The following is a 21,839-nucleotide window of genomic DNA, read 5'->3' on the forward strand; positions in this document are numbered from 1 at the left end:
TCTTTTCTGTTTTCGTGCCAATTCCAACTGATTTCCCCTCAGGACAGCTCAGTGCAACATATTTTATTACTGGGGAAAGTTCCCCTCATAATTCGTTACCAAAAAAAACCTTAAAATACAAATGAGGTGAATAAAAAACTGATGAACAAGGCCTCATGCACGACAGTGAATAATGGCGGCCGTCTAAGTAACGTCCGTCACACGGCCATTTTTTAGCACCAATGAAAGTCTATGGGGCTATTCACATGGGCGTTCTTTTAACGGCCAGTGAATAGCGTCCGTCAAAAATAGGACATGTCCTATTTTTGTCCGTTTCCACGGCCAGACGGACCCCATTGAAATCAATGGGGCCGTTTTTAACGGCCGATTGACAGGAGTGCAACCGTCTACCGGCCGTTAAAAAACGGGTACACTTTATCTATATGGCCATTTAGGGGTTGAAAAAAACACATAAGGTGAGTTTTTTTTTTGTTTTATTTTGTAAAATCATAAGATTTTATGGGATTTCTTTCAGTGGCTGGTGTTTCCAAACAACTGTGTGAACCGCATCAAACACCAAAAGCTTCATCCCCAGAGACCCCAAAAACGCCCAGATAATGAACAAAATGCCAGTAGAAAAAAAAATGCTGGTGTGTCATATTTGCGTTTCATATTTCCTATAGACCTTTAGCTAACACCTGGAGCTGGCAAAAAGTTCAAAAGTCAGAAAATGCCAGCATAAACCTATGTGAGTACCCACCCTAGGGAGGTGCCACATGCACATTCTTGTGGCAGTTTTGGTTAGTTTTTAAACCAAGGACAGAAGTGGGTTAATTGAAAGGAAGCGCTTCTCTCTCCTGCTTGTACATGATGCAATGGAAAATGCTTAAAATTAGGCCTCATGCACGCGACCGTTCCGTTATTTGTGCTCCGCAAACCGCGGATCTGCCAAAAACGGAAGCTGCGCCCGTGTTGCTTTCCGCAATTTGCGGAACGGAACGGGCGCCGGCAATATGAATGCTTATTCTTGTCCGCAAAGCGCGGACAAGAATAGGACATGTTAGATTTTTTTCGCGGGGCCGCGGAACGGAGCCACGGATGCGGACAGCACACGGAGAGCTGTCCGCATCTTTTGCGGCCCCATTGAAGTGAATGGGTCCGCATCCGAGCCGCCAAACGGTCGTGTGCATGAGGCCTAAATGGCATTTGTTACTAATCCGAAAACATGCAGAAAAAAAAAGATGCATGAAGGGGACCGGATAGAAAAAGTTAACCCCTACCTGTTGGTTAGGGAACAGCTGTAAGGGCTCGTTCACACGAACGTGTGAAGCCCGTGCTGTGGACCGCAAATTGCCTGGGCACCTTCCGTGGGGCAGGCGCATGGGGATCGCAGACCCATTCACTTGAATGGGTCCGCAATCCCTCCGTTTCGCCAAAAGATAGAGCATGTTCTATCTTTTTGCGGTGCGGAGGCACAGAAGGGAACCCCAGAAAGCACTCCGTAGTGTTCCGTGCTTCCGTTCCGCATCTCCGGATTTGCGGACCCATTGAAATGAATGGGTCCGCATCCGTGATGCGGAATGACAACGAAACGGTGCCCGTGTATTGCGTATCCGCAACACGGGAACGGGACACCAACGGTCGCGTGAACGAGCCCTTAGATTGTTTGGGGTCCGACTTCCATTCACCTCTATGGGCATCTCTGAACAGACTTCGAATGGAGCGGTGGTGCGCGTAATTGGCCAGCGATCCATTCGCCCAGTAAATACGGGTCCCCAGTTCTCGTCACCAGTAGAGGTCCCAGTGTCCAGACCCCCACAGAACTAACAGTTACCCTCTATCCAATGGGTAGGAGACAACTGGTTCTAACCAAAATACCCCTTTCAATGATCATCGTCCGCCTTTCCTGTAAACTAATGTGCGATAAAAGAGTTGTATGAAAATCTCATGGGTACGGTATGTGCGTCCAACTCCCCCCACCGTGCTGCAAACATCGACATCATGAGCCGTCCAGGTCGCTGTTAGCATCTGTTAGGAGTAATAGTCCTGCAGAACTCTTCTCTTTAAGCATTTGCACAATCCGTCACTGTCAGTTGAGCCAACAGAAAAATAGACACAACTGGTCGACGTCCCAGCCTCAGCCGCCATCCCCCTTCACTTTTCTTTGACTAATTTTAATCCAGGACATGTGTTATAAAGATGAAAGCAAATTTAATACAGATCATTAGAAGCCAATAGGATACATTAACCCCATGTGTAATTAGAACCAGCCCTCTCGTCCAGGATGTCAGTGCAGAAGCACGCGCGGATTTCTCCGCACCGCTGCGGATGTTCGGTTAATCAGTGCCCGGCCACTTTTCTGTGATTTCCTTTCATCTGAATGGGGCTTGCAGAAATCCGTGCTCCTGCTGCAGAAACTACCCTGTTCTGCCACGAATGTATCGGTTGTGAAAATGCCCTGCAGGTCTGTTCCCACGTGGCGTTGATGCTACGCATTTGCCGCCATGGTTTGTTGTACAGTAGTAGCCAAGACAATGAGATTTGAAGGAATCTCATCCATTCCACCCACTTTGAAAAGTGTCCTCTCTGGATCCACACCAGTGTGGACAGTAAGTGGGCTGTGAGAAGTATGAACAGACTAGGATGTAACCAACTGATGGTGGGGGTCAGACCGCGGAGACCCGGACCCATCCAGAGAACGGGAGTTCTGCATTCCCATTCTGATGGAGCATGTGCCCCCACCGCTCCATCCTGTCCCTATGGGAGTGCCGGAAATGGCCAAGCTCATCCGCCACCCGGTCCCCTCACACTGTGACCGCTGCAGCCAATCACTGGGTCACAGGACCAGAGCAACAATACATTTAAAGGGTTTTTCCTTATTACATACTGGTTCCTCCAAAAAGTTTGGACAACATCCCCACTTAATATTTCCGATGTTCTATTCTGTTCTAGGAGCAGAACGAGGAAAATAACTGAAGCAGTACCCAACGGACTCCATTGACTATAATGGGGTCTGTCGGGTTTCCATGACAAAACCCAGCATTTTACTGCTATTTTGTTTGCTATGTTTAATGGAATCTGCAATGGACGCTCGCAGTGGAACCTCTCGTGGACAGACCTGTATTCGGTCCATGTGCCACCATATGGTACCTGCATAGGACACTATTACCTCCTCTAGCAGCAATGCTTTCAGGGGATGATTCCTTCATAATGCAGAACATCTAAGGAGAGGCCAAGATTGCGTGCGCTGCCGTATAAAATCAGAGGTACAATATGGCATCTGTATGGCACAAATAGGGATAAAAACTTGGGGATTGACACTATAATCATCATTTCATTTGGATAAAACTCTAGTTTTGGCAAAAAGAAAAAAATGCATGTAGCTTTTCTCAGCCTTAGGGCTCATGCACACGACCGTATGCCCTCCGAGACATGCGGTCCACGAGCGGGCCATATGTCCCGGAGCGGCATACATCGTGCGCAAGGGAGCGCACAGCATCATAGGTTACTATTATACTTTGCGCATCGGGCCGCCCGCGGGACTACTGCACATATATGATCATATGAGTGCAGGACAATATCCCCGCGGGCGGACCCGATGCGCACAGTATCATAGTAACCTATGAGGCTGTGCGCTCCCGTGCGCACGATGTATGCCGCTCCGGGACATATGGCCCGCTCGCGGACCACATGTCTCGGAGGGCATACGGTCGTGTGCATGAGCCCTTGTGAGAAACAGCCGAGATCTATCAAGACTAGGGCAAGAGAAAATGAGAGCAGCCGCCCATGCTGACCAGTCATACTGCTGCAGTCATTATTTACTAAAGGGTCTCTTAAAGGGGTTATCCCATGAATAATGTAAGAGATGAAAATCAGACATCATGTAGTACAGGGACGGCCAACCTGAGGCTCTCCAGCTGTTGCAAAACTACAACTCTCAGCATGCGCAGACTACCTACAGCAGGGCATAGCGGGAGTTGTAGTTTTACGACAGCTGGAGAGCATGGCTGATCTAGTACATGACAACCTCGTGCTAACACATCTAGAACCAGCCCTGTACCTCGCATGGGTCCAGAGATCTCTCTGCTAGATTTACTTCCAGCTCAGGGGACGTGTCCTTTCTCAGGGGTGTGCCCTTTCTGCTACAGCTTTTGGCAGCTGAGCATATGTTTTTCATCTCGGTGAGCAGGACAGAGAAATCAGAAAAAGTGCAAACAGCAGGTGGCGCTCTACAGATAGATTTCAGTAAATAACCCAGTAGCTGTAATACATTTTTAATTAGACGCCATTACACAAGTATTCAGATCCAGGTGCTGGTTTGAAAACTGTAGAGTATTTTTCGTGGGGCAACCCCTTTAAAAATGAGAGCCGGGTTCTGATTGCTCGCTATGGGCGATTCTTCCACGGTTCCCTTGCACTAGTCTGGATAAATCTTCCCACGGTTCGAGCAGAAACAAAACATCTCTGGGTGTAGATGCACGGCTCATGCAATCTTCTTGATAATGAGTTATTGGAACTTGGGCTTGACTGGGGCCATAATCTTAATGCATACACCAAGCCTTGAAGCTAAACATTCATCAGAATGCAGTTTGTTTACAGCCATGGCATTTTATATTTCATGTGAAAAGGTTACAGCAATCTCTTATCCAAATAATCTGATTAGCATAATAAAACTAGCAAAATAACAACAAGGGAGAAAAAAAATTATTATTATATTCATGGTAACTTACGAGGGATATAGAATAGAACACACACAAAAAAAGCTAAAGAACGCCCTACGAAATGCCATCTTTACAAAAGAAACCGTAATATCGGAGAAATAATGAACATGTTAGATAAATGCAATCGTAACAATGTTTCAATCCCTTCTGAGGACGTGGGGTTATTAATTTAGCAGTTACTCTAAGTCGTGTTGGGTATGTTGTGTTCACGCAGTTATTAATTGTTGGCAGAAGTAGCTCGCTAATGGAGGTGAAGGCCGCATTTCGCAGGTGGAACATGCCATTAAGTGATTATTGATTTTAGAGGGGGGGGGGGGGAAAGCAGAAAGTAAAAAAAAAAGAAAAAATTAAAAAAAAATTAGTTTTTCTTTTCTAGTCATAAACGTTTCTGAGTGCTCCTGTGGTGATATGACGTATTTATTCCTACTGTAAATGCATCCAGGTGGTACATATACCGTATATATCCATCCATCGTAACGTTCCCCTCGGAAGCTGCTTTTAGGGCTGAATGGGACACAGCGCCTGAAGAGATGTTCAGCAGCAGGAAGGCTGCGCTAAGTCATTAAAGGGCTAAACTGTGTTTTTTGTCGTGTATATTTTCATGTCCCTTTCATCCTCAGGGACTGTGCTGTTGCATATGTTATGGTGTTTGAGATGAGCTAATTTAAAGGGGTTGTCCAGGATTTTACTAATGATGGCTTATCCTCAGGACAGGCCATCAGTGTCTGTTCGTCGGGGATCCGACACCCAGCACCCCTGCAGAACATCTGTTTTGGGGCAGCTCCAGCATCGGAACTGCACAGCTCCATCCATGGTGTGGTGGACAGGGCTGGTTACTACAGAGCTGCTCCCATTCACTTCAGTGGGAGCAGTGCTGCAGTAACCAGCTCCATCCACTACACCATGGATGAAGCTGTATAGTTCCAACACTGGAGCTGTCCCTAAACAGCTGATCAGTAGAAGTGCCAATCTTGATGGCCTATCTTGAGGACAGGCCATCAATATCTGATCAGTGGGGATATGACACCAGCTGTTCAGGGCAGCTCCGGCGCCGGAACTACACAGCTCCGTCCACGGTGTAGTGAATTGAGCTGGTTACTGTAGGGCTGCTCCCATTCACTTCGGTGGACCAGCTCTGTCCACTACACCATGGATGGAGCTTTCTAAGGCCAGCACTGACATCTGGTACCTGAGCTACCACAAAACAGGTGATTGGTGGGGGTGCGTGGTGTTTGAACCTTGCTAATCAGATATTGATAGCTTATCCTGAGGAGAGGCAATCAATGCTAAAATTCTGGAAACGCCTTCAAGACCGAAGATATATTACATGTACATGTTGAGGAATATTTCTCTGGTATAACAATTCAACGGCGATAGGAGAGCAAATGCGACCACTTCAGGAAATGGATTTATTGGAATCTCTTAAAACAACACGTTTCAGGGTCCTTGGACCCCTTTCTCAAGTATACTATATTTGTTTCTCTTTTTAGACTTGAAAAAGGGGTCCAGGACCCCAAAACAAGTTGTTTTAAAAGAAAACAATAAAGAAGCGGAATCAATTTTCCGAAGTGGTTGTGTTTTGTGCCCTGAGATATCTTGAGCAGACTCCGGCTCTCCTATTAGCGTTGAGTCGCTCTTTGTATCCTCCTGATGGTTGGCTCCTGTTCAGAAGGGACGTTTACTACAGTGACAGCACCGACCAGGCTATTTTCCTCCGACAAATGGTGTCAACAGTATATTGCTTGTTTTTTTTATCTGTAAAGGACAACCTGGCACAGTAAAGACCCTTCATCTCACAGTATTCACCCTATGAGCGCCTTTTTTGTCTCTATCTGTATTGATGTTGAGGAATATGGAAGTGCAGTGGACAAAGTGAGGAGCTTTTATGCTGTAAGAATAGACTCATGAATAATATGTTTGAAGAACGTGTCAGGATGTGATGGGTGTTATTCTACCATGCAGGAAGTCTTCAATGTAAAGGTATTTGAATTGTCCAAGGATCATGTATGAACCTGCCAGGAAATGGGCTCATATTGAAGGATGCTCCTTTATGTAACCCCCAAAGTAATCATCTGTATTGTGCAGGTATCTCACAATAAAGTGTAATTTGCAGCTATAATCTCCAGTAGACCGTTTATAAACACTCAACAGTACTGTAAATCTGGTGTAATGTACTAACAACACAGCAAAATACATAGAAACTGATGAATCGGCTCATGCAGCATCTGGTCAACCTTTAACGGCACATCCTCTATCCAAAGGATAAAGGAAAATTGTCTTATTGCTGGTGGCCTGTTTAGACTCCAAGCGATCAGTAAGAAAGAAGTTCTAGTGTACCACTCCATTCACTTCTTTGGGACTACCAGTGAAAGTGGTAAACACCATGCTCGTCATTCCTATAGAGAGGAAAGGAGCAATGGTCACATTTGCAAACCACTGCTCTATTCACATGGGACCTCTCAACAGCCTAGAGGAGCAATAGGAGGATGGAAGTAGTCATTATGGCTCCCTAGGGCCAAGCTTTCTTCTCTCAGTGCACATCCTGGTATTGAGGCTCCTGCTTGGTGGTAGTTGAGGTGCCCTTGATGTTAGGTGTTGGTCTGGGTGCAAGGCAGGAGAGCGGATACAATGGCCGGTGAATATCAGTAACCAGGCCAGTTGGTATTAATATATAAGTCCCTCTTTACTAAAGGGCATATTAGGAGTAGTCGACATATAACACAGCGCAGTCATTCCCCAATAACAGCGTATGGACAGCAGCATTGATGGAGGTTGTAGTACTCCTCTCTGTCTTTCTAAAGTCTTTCAAAAGAGCCATAGTCAGGCATATGGGGTAGTTGTTAACTGTTTCTGCAGTTCCTGGGCTGAGGGGTGTAGATATAAGGTATGGCTAGCCAAACCATCTCAAAGTGTGGAAGGATGTGTAAGCAATGTTTCCTCTCACTGCAGCAAAGTCTCTCGGCCATAGACCTGCACAATACTTTGACTCCAATACACGGCCTTGCAGATTCTGGACCTTCTGTTTTCCTTCTCTCTGGAGCACTTTTGCGGATGAAGTAGCTTCCTTGGCTGTAGAAGTCTCAGAGGTGAAGGTTCTCTGAGTTCATGCCTAGGTCTAAAGGAGCTTGCACATGTAGGACTTCGCTGTGGCACAGCTAAGAGCAGACTTCCCACTGACTAACCATGGGGTGGACCAAGGTCCATCTGTGGCCAACCTAACAGGATCAGCCAAAGTTTTAACCTTTGATTGCCTATATATTAGTTACACAAATATAACACGTCACAACATTTAAGTTAGCAATATAACATTACATCAATTAACCCTTTGCAGTGACCCTGTTCTGGGCTACTGCATCTCTGTTTTTCTATTCACAGAGGGTACCTCAACAAATTTGCGGTGTGTGACTATCCCCCTGGAATCATATGTGCAGTTTCATGGGTCAGATCCATAAAGGTGCCTCCTAAACTGCCACAAAAGCTGCACGTGTGCTTCCAGCCAGAGAAGGGTTTCCACTGTCAGACTGCAGGCACGGTACGAGTTTGAGACTGAATTTACAGCTTGCATTGTCTGATTCCTAGCCCCTCTATATAGTCAGCACCATGTTCAAGAGGTTATTCCTTGAACTCCTTTATGTCACGTTACTATCTACTGTCATTTTGACTTGCACACCAAGACCTTGCTACTTATACAGGCCAAAAAGGTCAGGCCATTTGTTCAGATGTTTGGACCTTATCTTGTATGATGCATTAACTACCCAACCTACTAATGGGGATCAAATTAGGTCACCAATGGAGATCCTACGCAGTCAAGAATGACCCAATCTGGTCACCATGAGGTCACCTAAAATGACAAGCAAAGTTTTCATTGCATCATAATATTATGATATATATATATTTATATAATATAAACCAGCGACTCAACCGAACAGATGTGGGTGCTCACCTCTCGGTCCACCCAGACCGCACGGTAGACAGAAATAGTAGTAGATAATAGAGGGGCACTCCGTATAAGGGAACAAGAGACGGCAAATAAAGACTAATTATTTAATGACTAATTATTTTATTTACTTTTATTTAAGATTAAATAATTAGTCTTTATTTGCCGTCTCTTGTTCCCTTATACGGAGTGCCCCTCTATTATCTACTACTATATATTTATATATATATTAAATTCCTGCAGTGTTTGACCTGAACATGTACCCTCTCCCCCATCGCTATCCTACAATTAATTAGAACAGTGTTATCCACTATGTAAAAACACAATCGTGGAAAACTGTTGTCAGAAGGTGCCTGAAGCTAAGTGTACGCCTCTAACCATCGCCTGCCTTGATACCTTTCCTATTAACTTTCTCCACCAAGTGTTCATACAGGAAGTGAACTCAATTTATAAAGAAATTGAAAACTATTTCTTGCATGTTTTGCCCATGGATATTACAAGAAAAAAAAAAAAGAGCATAAATGGACGGCATAGTCTCTTCGTCTTGTCGCTGAGCTCAATAATATCCATGTTTATTTGTGCACAAACCCAAAGTCCTAGCGGAGCGATAGGACGGCGAATGGTGACCCTTCAATTCCCTGAGGGGTGGCACCAAATCCTCCTTAATTAGATTTTAATGAAGGATACATATATGACTGTAGAAGAGACCAAGTTTATCCCGGAGGCATACATCTACATAGATACAATACAGAGAACGCATTAAATTCTGTGCAAGCACTTGTTTTCTTTTGACAAATTGAATGTAACGAACAGTCACTGCCTTACAAAGCCGAACAGTCACTGTCCTTTCCTGGGGCCTTCAATCTGTCCCCCTGCAATAGCTTCCCCCTTAACTAAATGCCCACTCCTAGGGCCAGTCACATTATGTTTAATTAATAGCGTGGCTCTGGCACCCTAAGACCATTAATGTCATGAGTCTTTGGGGAGATCTGTTCACACGTAAAATGGAAAATGTCCCTTATCTAAATAATAAAAGGAAAATGGATGTTGTTTAAATGAGACATAAATATACGAGGCGCATTAGTTAAAACACTTGCTGTATAGACAAACGTAATATTTATATCCTTATGATTACATTAGTAACAAGAAGCGTTACTTATGCAGAAGGGTTACACCGGTTTTAGCACATCGTGACTGTGCCTTTACAAGAGCGCCATCTGTTGGATGTTTCAATCCATTGTTTCTTTTTAGGCAATTTTTATTTTTGTAACTTACTTGTAGCATTTTGCTATTCAGGGTACACCGAACACATACCCACCTATTCGTACAGAGTACTTATAGAAAGAATAAGCAAATGCAATTTACATGGAATTGAAATCTCAGTCCTTAAAATTATATAAAAGGGCATATCAGAATAACAAATTAAAAAGTCTTTTGAGTTGTTGAACAGTTATGAAATAATTGTTGTGCCAAGTATTGTCATAAAATAATAGCAGACTATGGCCCCCTGCGTAGGACCGTAACCGTTTTGCGGTCCGCAAATCACGGATTGACAAAATACGGATGCAGTCTGTGTGCTGTCTGCATTTTGTTTGGATTACAATGGGTCCGTGGTCGACATTCCGTATCCGTATGACCCATTGACGTCAATGAGTTCGCAAAAAATGTGGATGCAACACGGGGCTTACATAATAGAAGCCACCTATAAATGACCCCATGGTAGAAACCACACTCATCAAATTATTCAAAACGGATTTTCCATTGTTGTTAACCCTTTATGGGTTGCACAAGAATAAAAGCCATTTCAAAATGTCACTTTTTTTTAAACAGATTTTGCATTTTATTCCATTTTTTTTTTTACTGTAACACAGCAAGGGTTAACAGTCAAACAGACCTACAGCATGGGCACACCTCAGGGCTCAGAAGAGAAGGAGAGCCTTATTCACATTTAAAGTGTCACGCCTTGCCCTGTGAATGTGTGGAGATCTGCCAGGCTGGCTGCACATGTCTGACTCTTCTTTGTCTTGGTTTGGGTTTGAGCTGGATCCACCTTCCATCAGGTGTACTGGGTTGATTGTTAGCGAGGCTATTTATTCCTCCTTCTCCCAGTGGCCTGTGCGGGTCATAGTTAATTCCTGTGGGCTTTGGATGTGTTGTGGATCGTCTTCTCCAGCTCAGCTCAAGATAAGTCCTCTGTTTCTTCCCTTGGTGTCTTTTATCTAGGCCTCTAGGGAGATGCTTGCTTCCTCCTGTTTGAATAAGCAGGTCGCCTCTTCCCCTTTCCCTACTGCTCAGGGTTTTTCCAGGGTATATAGACTTAGGCACGAGGGCATGTGTATATCCACCATAAGGGTGTGCACATGTGCACAGCAGTATAGGGAAAGCCTTAGGGATCGCTGGGAGGTGACCCTTTTCTCCCTATCTTTTGGGCCTAGTCAATTGTTCTGTTTGTTTTCCCTGTGTTTGTTTATTTCCCTGCTTACCTACCTACCGTGACATTATAACCCGCCATAAAACTGTCATTTACCTGCTGTTCGCGAAATGGAGGCTTTAGATGCTTTGGTTGATCGCATACAGGGATTATCACTGGAGGTTGCTGACCTCTGCAGTTCTGTTGCACAGTGTCAGAAGGCTCTGGCGTCTTGCGCCGTTGGAGGAAATCAGGTCTGCTTTGAGCCTAAAATCGCTCTCCCTGATAGGTTCTCAGCGGGTGGTGATGACTTTATTCGGTTCAGGGAGTCCTGTAGGTTGTATTTTCGTCTGCGGCCGATGTCATCTGGTGACAAGAACCAAAGAGTGGGGATCATTATATCTCTGCTTAAAGAAGAGACCTGGGCTTTTTCTCTGTCGACCAATTCACCATCCCTCCAGTCGGTGGATGAATTTTTCAGAGCCTTGGGCTTGATTTATGATGACCCAGACCGGGTCTCTATGGCTGAATCTAAGTTGAACAGTTTGTTATAGGGAGAACGTACTGCAGAGTCGTATTGTGCAGAATTTAGAAGGTGGGCGACTGACTCGGAGTGGAATAATCCTGCACTCCGGAGTCAGTTTTGTCAGGGGCTATCAGTGGTTGAAAGATGCCCTTGCTATTCATGAATATCCCGATTCATTCGAGACGGCCATGTCTTTGGCAGTGCGGCTTGATAGATGTCTTAGAGAGAGGTATAAGATTCCTCTCGAGCGGGGGGTCCTGTCTGAAAGTGGATCCGTCCCATTTGAATCTGGGGCAGAAGAGGAGCCTATGCAGTTGGGCCAGGTTTCCTTTCGCTCAGGTGATAGGAACTTTAGGAAGCTGAATAAGCTATGTTACTACTGTGGTAAAGAAGGTAATTTTGTTTATGCGTGTCCTTTTGTTAAACCTCAAAACGGTAATGAAAAACTACGGAGGTATTCACATAAAGAGAAAGAAAAAACCTCCCTGACTCTTGGTAGTGTGAATGGGGAGTCTGAGCAAGCTAATATGCATTCTCCCTGCAATACCCGTTTCCTCCTGCCTGCCATGGTGGCGCTAGACTCAGGAAATTTTGATTTTGAGGTATTTGTTGACAGTGGTGCGGGGGTAAACCTTATTGACTTTCATTTTCTCCAAAATTTTGGTTTTAGAACTAGCGCATTAGAAAAGGTAATACCAGTGTTTGCTATTGATTCCTCCTCTCTCTCACAAAAGAGTCTTACTCATATCATTCATGACATTGAGTTAAGGGTGGGTGATTCACATGTTGAGTCCATTTCTTGTTTTGTTATGAGGGGCTTGCCTGCTCCGATGGTTCTAGGTTTACCATGGTTGATAAAGCATAACCCTACTATTGACTGGCGAACAAGACAAATCAGTAGCTGGATTGAATTTTGTACGGACAACTGTCTCTGTGCTTCTCAGAAGTGTTAACTACGTTCCTACTTCAGTTTCTCTCTGATTTTGCGGACGTATTCTCGGAGGGTGGAGCTCAGGAGTTGCCCCCCCATCGAGAATATGATTGTCCGGTCAATCTCATCCCTGGAGCTAAACTGCGAAAATCTCAGATATACAACCTTTCCCAACCCGAAAGAGAGGCTATGCGGAAGTATATTGCCGAGAGTTTGGCAAAAGGACATATTAGGCCATCCAAGTGCTCCCATTCTGATGCAACCTGATGTGTCTCAACCGTTCGTCATGGAGGTTGATGCATCAGAAATGGAGGTCGGAGCAGTTCTGTCGCAGGGTCCATTCCCTAGCAAATGGCATCAGTGTGCTTTTTTCTCCAAAAAACTATTTTCCGCTGAAATTATGATGTAGGAGATAGAGAATTACTGGCCATTAAATTGGCCTTTGAAGACTGGAGTCACTGGTTGGAAGGGGCTACTCATCCTATTCCGGTATATACTGAACACAAGAATTTGGCTTACCTGCAGCCTGCTAAGCGCCTGAATCCTAGACAGGCTAGGTGGTCACTGTTTTTTTACTAGGTTCAGTCTTGTGGTCACCTTTTGCCCTGCGGTTAAAAACGTCAAGGCAGATGCGTTGTCACAAAGTTTTCCTGGGGGAGTGATTCGGAGAATCCCGCTCCGATTTTGGCTGATGGGGTGGTGGTTTCTGCTCTGTACCCCGAGTTGAAGATGGAGGTGTTGGGAGCCCAGGAGGAGGCTCCTGATTCCTGTCCTCCAGGCAAGTTGTTTGTTCCTGCTGAACTGCGATGCAAGGTATTCAAGAAACATCATGATACGGTCCTTGCGGGACATCCTGGAAGCAAATCCACCATAGATCTTATTTCCTGGACATTCTGGTGGCCAGGGTTGCGCAAGGGTGTGGAGGGTTATGTGGCAGCTTGTGAGATCTGTGCACGGGCGAATGTGGCTCACACTCGGCCTTCGGGATCCCTTCTTCCTTTTTCCATCCCTTCTCATCCTTGGACACATTTGTCCATGGACTCTATTACCGATTTACCGAGTTCCTCTGGGAAAACTGTGATTTTTGGTGGTAGTGGACCCCTTCAGTAAGATGGCCCACTTTGTACCGTTACCTAGCTTACCCAATGCCAAAACTCTTGCTCAGGTTTTTATCGATAACATTGTAAAAGTACATGGCATTCCTTCTGATGTGGTGTCTGATAGGGGGACGCAATTTGTTTCCAGGTTTTGGAGGGCTTTTTGCTCTCGTCTGGGAATTCAACTGTCTTTCTCCTCGGCTTTTCATCCCCAGAGCGCACTAACCAAAACCTGGAGACCTATTTGAGGTGTTGTTGCCGAGAACCAGGATGACTGGTCCTCGTTCTTGTCTCTAGCCAAATTTGCCATGAATAACCGTAGACAGGAGTCCACTGATAAGTCGCCATTTTTTGGCGCATATGGTTTTCACCCACAGTTTGGTACTTTTTCTGGGACTGGATCTTCTGGAATGCCAGAAGAGGAGAGATTCTCTTCCGCCTTGTCATCTATCTGGCGGAAGATCCAAGTTAATTTGGAAAAGATGGGTGAAAGATATAAACGGATGGCTGACAGTAGACGTATGACTGGTCCGGACCTGTGTGTGGGTGATTCGGTGTGGTTGTCCACTAAAAACATTAAGCTCAAGGTACCATCTTGGAAACTGGGTCCAAGATTTATTGGTCCTTACAAAATCTCTGCTGTGGTCAACCCTGTGGCGTTTCGTCTGGATCTTCCGCAGACCTGGAAGATCCATAATGTGTTTCACAGGTCCTTACTGAAGAAATATGTGGAACCATCTCCATTGCCACTTCCCCCTGTCCTGGTGGATGGCAATTTAGAGTTTGAGATCTCTAGGATTCTCGACTCACGTGTTCTTCGGGGTTCCCTCCAGTACTTAGTGCACTGGAAGGGATACGGTCCTGAGGAAAGAATGTGGATTCCGGTTTCTGATGTTAGTGCTAGCCGCCTGGTGAGGGCCTTTCACAGGGCACACCCGGATAAAGTTGGTCCGGGGTATCCGGAGGTCACCCGTAGAAGGGGGGTACTGTCACGCCTTGCCCTGTGAATGTGCGGAGATCTGCCAGGCTGGCTGCACATGTCTGACTCTTCTCTTTGTTTTGGTTTGGGTTTGAGCTGGATCCACCTTCCCTCAGGTGTACTGGGTTGATTGTTAGCGAGGCTATTTATTCCTCCTTCTCCCAGTGGCCTGTGCGGGTTATAGTTCATTCCTGTGGGCTTTGGATGTGTTGTGTATCGTCTTCTCCAGCTTAGCTCAAGATATGTCCTCTCTGTTTCTTACCTTGGTGTCTTTTATCTAGGCCTCTAGGGAGACGCTTGCTTCCTCCTGTTTGAAGAAGCAGGTCGCCTCTTCCCCTTTCCCTACTGCTCAGGGTTTTCCCAGGGTATATAGACTTAGGCACGAGGGCATGTGCATATCCACCATAAGGGTGTGCACATGTGCACAGCAGTATAGGGAAAGCCTTAGGGATCGCTAGGAGATGACCCTTTTCTCCATAGCTTTTGGGCCTAGTCAATTGTTCTGTTTGTTTTCCCTGTGTTTGGTTATTTCCCTGCTTACCTACCTACCGTGACATAAAGAGACCCTCAGGTACCCCTACAGAGGAAACCCAAAAAGTGGCCCTATTTTGGAAACTACACCCCACAAGGAATTTATTGAGGGGTGTACTGACAGCTTTGATCTCACAGGCGTTTCATAGAAATCAGAAAAACTGGGCTGTGAAGTGAACAATTTGATTTCTTCCAATAAAATATTGCATAAGCCCCAAATTTCATTTTCACAAGAGGTAACAAGAGAAAAAGCACCCCACAATTTGTTACTCCTTTTCTCCTAAATAAGGCAACACCCCTTATGTGGTCGTAAACTGCTGTATGGGCACATTGTATGGTTCAGAAGGGAAGGAGTGCTCTATGACTTTTGGAGGGCAAACTTTGCTGGAATGGTTTGTGGATGCCATTTGAAGACACCCTGGGGTACCACCTACAGTGTAAACCCCCCAAAAGTAACCCTATTTTAGAAACTTCACCCCTCATGGAAGTTATTGAGGGGTGTTATAAGAACCACACAGACATTTTATAGACTTTCGAAACACTTGTCTGTGAAAATGAAAAATAACATGTATTCCAATAAAATCTTGCTTTAGACCCAGATTTTTTATTTTCACAATGGTTATCTGGAGAAAAGGAACCCCACAATGTGTTAGCCATTTTCTCCTGAATAGTGAAAAACCTTATATGTATTCTTACATTGCTGTATGGGCACATCACAGAGCTCAGAAGAGAAACAGCACAATGTGCATGTGAGGCCTGGTTTGGTGATTTATACAGCAGTGCTGACAACTGCAGGGGCTTTGAGGTTAAGGGGTTTTCCAAGATTTTTTTTTATTGATGACCTATCCACTATCTGATCGGTGAGTGTCTGACACAGTGGCGGATCCAGAGCCTGGTCTCGGGCGGGGCACTTTCAGATTTTTTTCCGTCCGCCGCCACAAAACAATGGTGCTTATAGAACAGACTACACAGTGTATGCTATATGTGTATAACAAACATATTTCACATGAAAACTTACAATTACTTGACTTGGCCCTTGGGGATCTCGGACGCCACTTCAACACTTTGGACGGGGGCTCGGTGGAGCTGATGTTGTGTTTTATCCTAATGAGAAAGATTTCATAATAAGGATTTGGAGAATGGGCAGAGGGATAGCAGAGCAGAGAGAGGCTGGTGCTGCTACTAGGGGGTTATTCCATGGGGGAGTAAAAAAGCCCCCCACAGTAGAAATAATTCTCCTTATAATGTGCAAAAAATACCCCCTTGTAATGCCCCCAGTTGAGCTAATGTCCCCATAGTGCCCCCATAATGTCCCAGTATAAAATACCCCTATATAGTGCCCCTAGTAAATGCCCCCATAGTGCTCCACATCCTCCTTCCTCCTAGTGTCCCCCATAATGTACCAGTATAAAATGCCCTCAGTGTCCCCCATAATTTGCAAGTATAAAATACCCCTTCTTAGTGCCCCCCGTAGATGATCCCATTGTACTCCTCTCCCCCCTTCCCCATAGTACCCACTATAATGTGTCCCAGTATAAAATTGTACTGTACAGGTCGCCCATATAAAATACCCCTTCTTTGTGGCCTCTGTAGATGCCCCTATAGTGCCCCCAATCATGTGCCAGTATTAATAACAGCCCCCCATTTGCCAGCATTAATAACAGCCCCCATGTGCCAGCATTAATAACAGCCCCCCATGTGCCAGCATTAATAACAGCCCCCCCGTGCCAGTAATAACAGCCCCCCCCTGTGCCAGTAATAACACCCCCCCCCCTGTGCCAGTAATAACAGCCCCCCCCCCTGTGCCAGTAATAACAGCCCCCCCCCTGTGCCAGTAATAACAGCCCCCATGTGCCAGCAATAACAGCCCCCCTGTGCCAGCAATAACAGCCCCCCTGTGCCAGTAATAACTGCCCCCCCCCTGTGCCAGCAATAACAGCCCCCCTGTGCCAGCAATAACAGCCCCCCTGTGCCAGCAATAACAGCCCCCCCCTGTGCCAGCAATAACAGCCCCCCCCCGTGCCAGTAATAACAGCCCCCACCCCTGTGCCAGTAATAACAGCCCCCCTGTGCCAGTAATAACAGCACCCCTGTGCCAGTAATAACAGCCCATCATTAATAACAGCCCCCCATGTGCCAGCATTAATAACAGCCCCCCATGTGCCAGCATTAATAACAGCCCCCCGTGCCAGCAATAACAGCTCCCCCCCTGTGCCAGTAATAACAGCCCCCCCCTGTGCCAGTAATAACAGCCCCCCCTGTGCCAGTAATAACAGCCCCCCCCTGTGCCAGAAATAACAGCCCCCATGTGCCAGCAATAACAGCCCCCCTGTGCCAGCAATAACAGCCCCCCTGTGCCAGTAATAACAGCCCCCCCCCCTGTGCCAGCAATAACAGCCCCCCTGTGCCAGCAATAACAGCCCCCCTGTGCCAGCAATAACAGCCCCCCCCGTGCCAGCAATAACAGCCCCCCCCTGTGCCAGTAATAACAGCCCCCACCCCTGTGCCAGTAATAACAGCCCCCCTGTGCCAGTAATAACAGCACCCCTGTGCCAGTAATAACAGCCCCCCCACCAGTAATAACAGCCCCCCGCCAGTAATAACAGCCCCCCTGTGCCAGTAATAACAGTCCCCCTGCCAGTAATAACAGCCCCCCTGTGCCAGTAATAACAGCCCCCCTGTGCCAGTAATAACAGCCCCCCCCCCCCGCCAGTAATAACAGCCCCCCTGTGCCAGTAATAACAGCCCCCCTGCCAGTAATAACAGCCCCCCTGTGCCAGTAATAACAGCCCCCCTGTGCCAGTAATAACAGCCCCCCCCCCCCGCCAGTAATAACAGCCCCCCCGCCAGTAATTACAGCCCCCCTGTGCCAGTAATAACAGCCCCCCTGCCAGTAATAACAGCCCCCCTGTGCCAGTAATAACAGCCCCCCTGTGCCAGTAATAACAGCCCCCCTGTGCCAGTAATAACAGCCCCCCTGTGCCAGTAATAACAGCCCCCCTGCCAGTAATAACAGCCCCCCTGCCAGTAATAACAGCCCCCCTGTGCCAGTAATAACAGCCCCCCCGCCAGTAATAACAGCCCCCCTGTGCCAGTAATAACAGCCCCCCTGTGCCAGTAATAACAGCCCCCCCGCCAGTAATAACAGCCCCCCTGTGCCAGTAATAACAGCCCCCCCCCCCGCCAGTAATAACAGCCCCTCTGTGCCAGTAATAACAGCATTGTATATATTTAAAAAAAAAAAAACACATACTTACCTCCATGTCAGCGATGCGATGCAGGCCTCTTCCGGCCTGTGTCCTGCGCTGTATGGCTCAGGCGGCGCGATGACGTCATCGCGCCGCCTGCGCCGGCCTCTGATAGGCTGCTGGACTAGTGCCTGCAGCCTATCGGAGGAAGGGAAAGGGACACGCCTCTACCTCCCCTGCCGCAGCACAGGCATCTGTATCGCTGTCCTGAGGACGGCGATACAGATGACTGGAGATGAGAGCTTCCACAATGGAAGCGCTCATCTCCCTGTGCCCCGCCGCCGCCAGCTCGGGGGGGGGGGGGAATTGCCCCGTTGCCCCCCCCCTGGATCCGCCACTGGTCTGACACCCAGGACCCCCACCAATCAGCTGTATGAGAAGGCATCAGTGGTCGCAGTAGCACTGCAACCTTCTCTCTGCTTACCAAGTCTAGCACTATACATTGTATAGCGGCTCTGCTTGGTATTCACTTCAATGGGGCTAAGCTTCTCCTAGGCCATTTGACCGATGCATGTGACGTCACATAGCCTAGGAAAAACTGGAAAAGGATGGGAGTGCCGGGTGTTGGACCCCAACCGATCAGATACTGAGAGGATAGGTCATCCATAAAAGAACTCTTGAAAAAACCCTTTAAATAAAAATAGAAACCCATAAGAAGCAATCCCATTTTAGAAACAACATCCCTCACAGAATTTAACAAGGGATGTAGTGAGCATTTTGACTGCACTGCTGTTTTCAGAAAACACATGTTATGAAGGAGTTAAATAAAAGGAGTTTTTTATCTCCTATCCTGCTCTTGCACATGTTGATGTATTAATAAAGGAAGAGTTTGCCTTATGGTGAGTGCCTTGCTATCTTCTTTCACTTTGAGGTATTTAGAGATAAGCTTCACAGCAGCCACATGGGCCATAGACACAAAAGACTGAGGGGACTTATTGACTTCTATGGGAGAGTTTTTTAGCATGTTATTTGAACTGTGCAAAGGTCAGGAGGGAGTAGGTAAGCTGTGATATCACCTATTGTGAATCATGAATCCTGTGATATTTATAAATAGGTCATATATTTCATCGTAATCCTGCCTGCAATGATAATGAGATGACTGCTAAAAAAAAGTGATCTGTACAGACCAAGAAGTGACGCATATTATTCGACTTCGTGGACAGTGCGGAAACTGCAGGATTAGACAAGATAGATTGTGATATGGAAAATTTAAACTCTCTCGCTCTCTCTCTAGCAACCGGTGGGGGTCTTATACCTCAGAACACCACCGATCAAAACCTTTGAAGGGTCTCTATGACATATCAAAAGATTTTTCAAAGTACAGGGACACTTCTATACTTTGGGTCGTTGTCCTGTTGCAACACCTATCTTCTGTTGAGCTTCAGCTGGTGGACAGATGGCCTTAAGTTCTCCTGCAAAATGTCTTGATAAACTTGGGAATTCATTTTTCCTTCGATGATAGCAATCCGTCCAGGTCCTGACGCAGCAAAGCAGCCCCAAACCATGATGCCCCCACCACAATACTTCACAGTTGGGATGAGGTTTTGATGTTGGTGTGCTGTGCCTCTTTTTCTCCACACATAGTGTTGTGTGTTTCTTCCAAACAACTCAACTTTGGTTTCATCTGTCCACAGAATATTTTGCCAGTACTGCTGTGGAACATCCAGGTGCTCTTGTGCAAACTGTAAATGTGCAGCAATGTTTTTTTTGGACAGCAGTGGCTTCCTCTGGTATCCTCCCATGAAATCCATTCTTGTTTAGTGTTTTACGTATCGTAGATTCACTAACGGGGATGTTAGCATATGCCAGAGACTTTTGTAAGTCTTTAGCTGACACTCTAGGATTCTTCTTCACCTCATTGAGCAGTCTGCGCTGTGCTCTTGCAGTCATCTTTACAGGACGGCCACTCCTAGGGAGAGTAGCAGCAGTGCTGAACTTTCTCCATTTATAGACAATTTGTCTTACCGTGGACTGATGAACAGCAAGGCTTTTGGAGATACTTTTATAACCCTTTCCAGCTTTATGCAAGTCAACAATTCTTAATCGTAGGTCTTCTGAGAGCTCTTTTGTGCAAGGCATCATTCACATCAGGCAATGCTTCTTGTGGAAAGAAAAACCCAGAGCTGGTGTGTATTTTTTATAGGGCAGGGCAGCTGTAACCAACACCTCCAATCTCATCTCATTGATTGGACTCCAGTTGGCTGACACCTCACTCCAATTAGCTCTTGGATATGTCATTAGTCTAGGGCTTCACATACTTTTTCCACCTGCACTGTGAATGTTTACATGGTGTGTTCAATAAAAACATGGGAACATTTAATTATTTGTGTGTTATTAGTTTAAGCAGACTGTGATTGTCTATTGTTGTGACTTAGATGAAGATCAGATCACATTTTTTGACTAATTTGTGCAGAAATCCATGTCATTCCAAAGGGTTGACATGCTTTTTCTTGCAACTGTATTGTACTTCATTAAAGTGGAAAAATTGAGTAAAAATGTTTCATTTTTATTTATAAAAAAATACCAAATTTAACAAAAATTTTGAAAAAATTGCAAATTTCCAAATTTCAATTTCTCTACTTTTATAATAGACAGTAATACCTCCAAAATAATTATTACTTTACATTCCTCATATGTCTACTTCATGTTTGGATCATTTTGTGAATGTTTATTAATAAATTATTTTTTGGGGACGTTAGAAGGCTTAGTTTAGAAGCAAACTTGAAATTTTTCTGAAAATTTCCAAAACCCACTTTTTAAGGACCAGTTCAGGTCTGAAGTCACTTTGTGAGGCTTACATAATAGAAACCCCCCAAACATGACCCCATTTTAGAAACTACACCCCTCAAAGTATTCAAAACTGATTTTACAAACTTTGTTAACCCTTTAGGTGTTCCACAAGATTGAAAGGAAAATGGAGATGAAATTTCAGAATTTGACTTATTTGGCAGATTTAAATCCATTTTTTCCAGTAACAAAGCAAGGGTTAACAGACAAACAAAACTTAATATTTATTACCCTGATTCTGTAGATTATAGAAACACCCCATTTGTTATCATAAACTGCTGTACAAGGCACACGGCAGGGCACAGAAGGAAAGGAATGCCATATGGTTTTTGGAGGGCCATTTCACATTTGAAGACCCCCTGATGCACCCCTAGAGTAGAAACTCCAAAAAATGACCCCATTTTGGAAACTACAGGATAAGGTGGCAGTTTTGTTGGTACTATTTTAGGGTACATATGATTTTTGGTTGCTCTTTATTACACTTTTTGTGAGGCAAGGTAACAAAAAATAGATGTTTTGGCACCATTTTTATTTTTTGCTATTTACAATGTTCATCTGACAGGTTAGATCATGTATTTTTATAGAGCAGGTTGTTACGGACGCGACAATACCAAATATTATATAATAAAGCATTTTTGAAAACAATTATTTTTTTGTGTCTCCATATTCTGAAAGCTATAGTTTTTTTTATTT

Source organism: Bufo bufo, chromosome 9 (genome assembly GCF_905171765.1).
Source record: "Bufo bufo chromosome 9, aBufBuf1.1, whole genome shotgun sequence".
Taxonomy (NCBI): domain Eukaryota; kingdom Metazoa; phylum Chordata; class Amphibia; order Anura; family Bufonidae; genus Bufo; species Bufo bufo.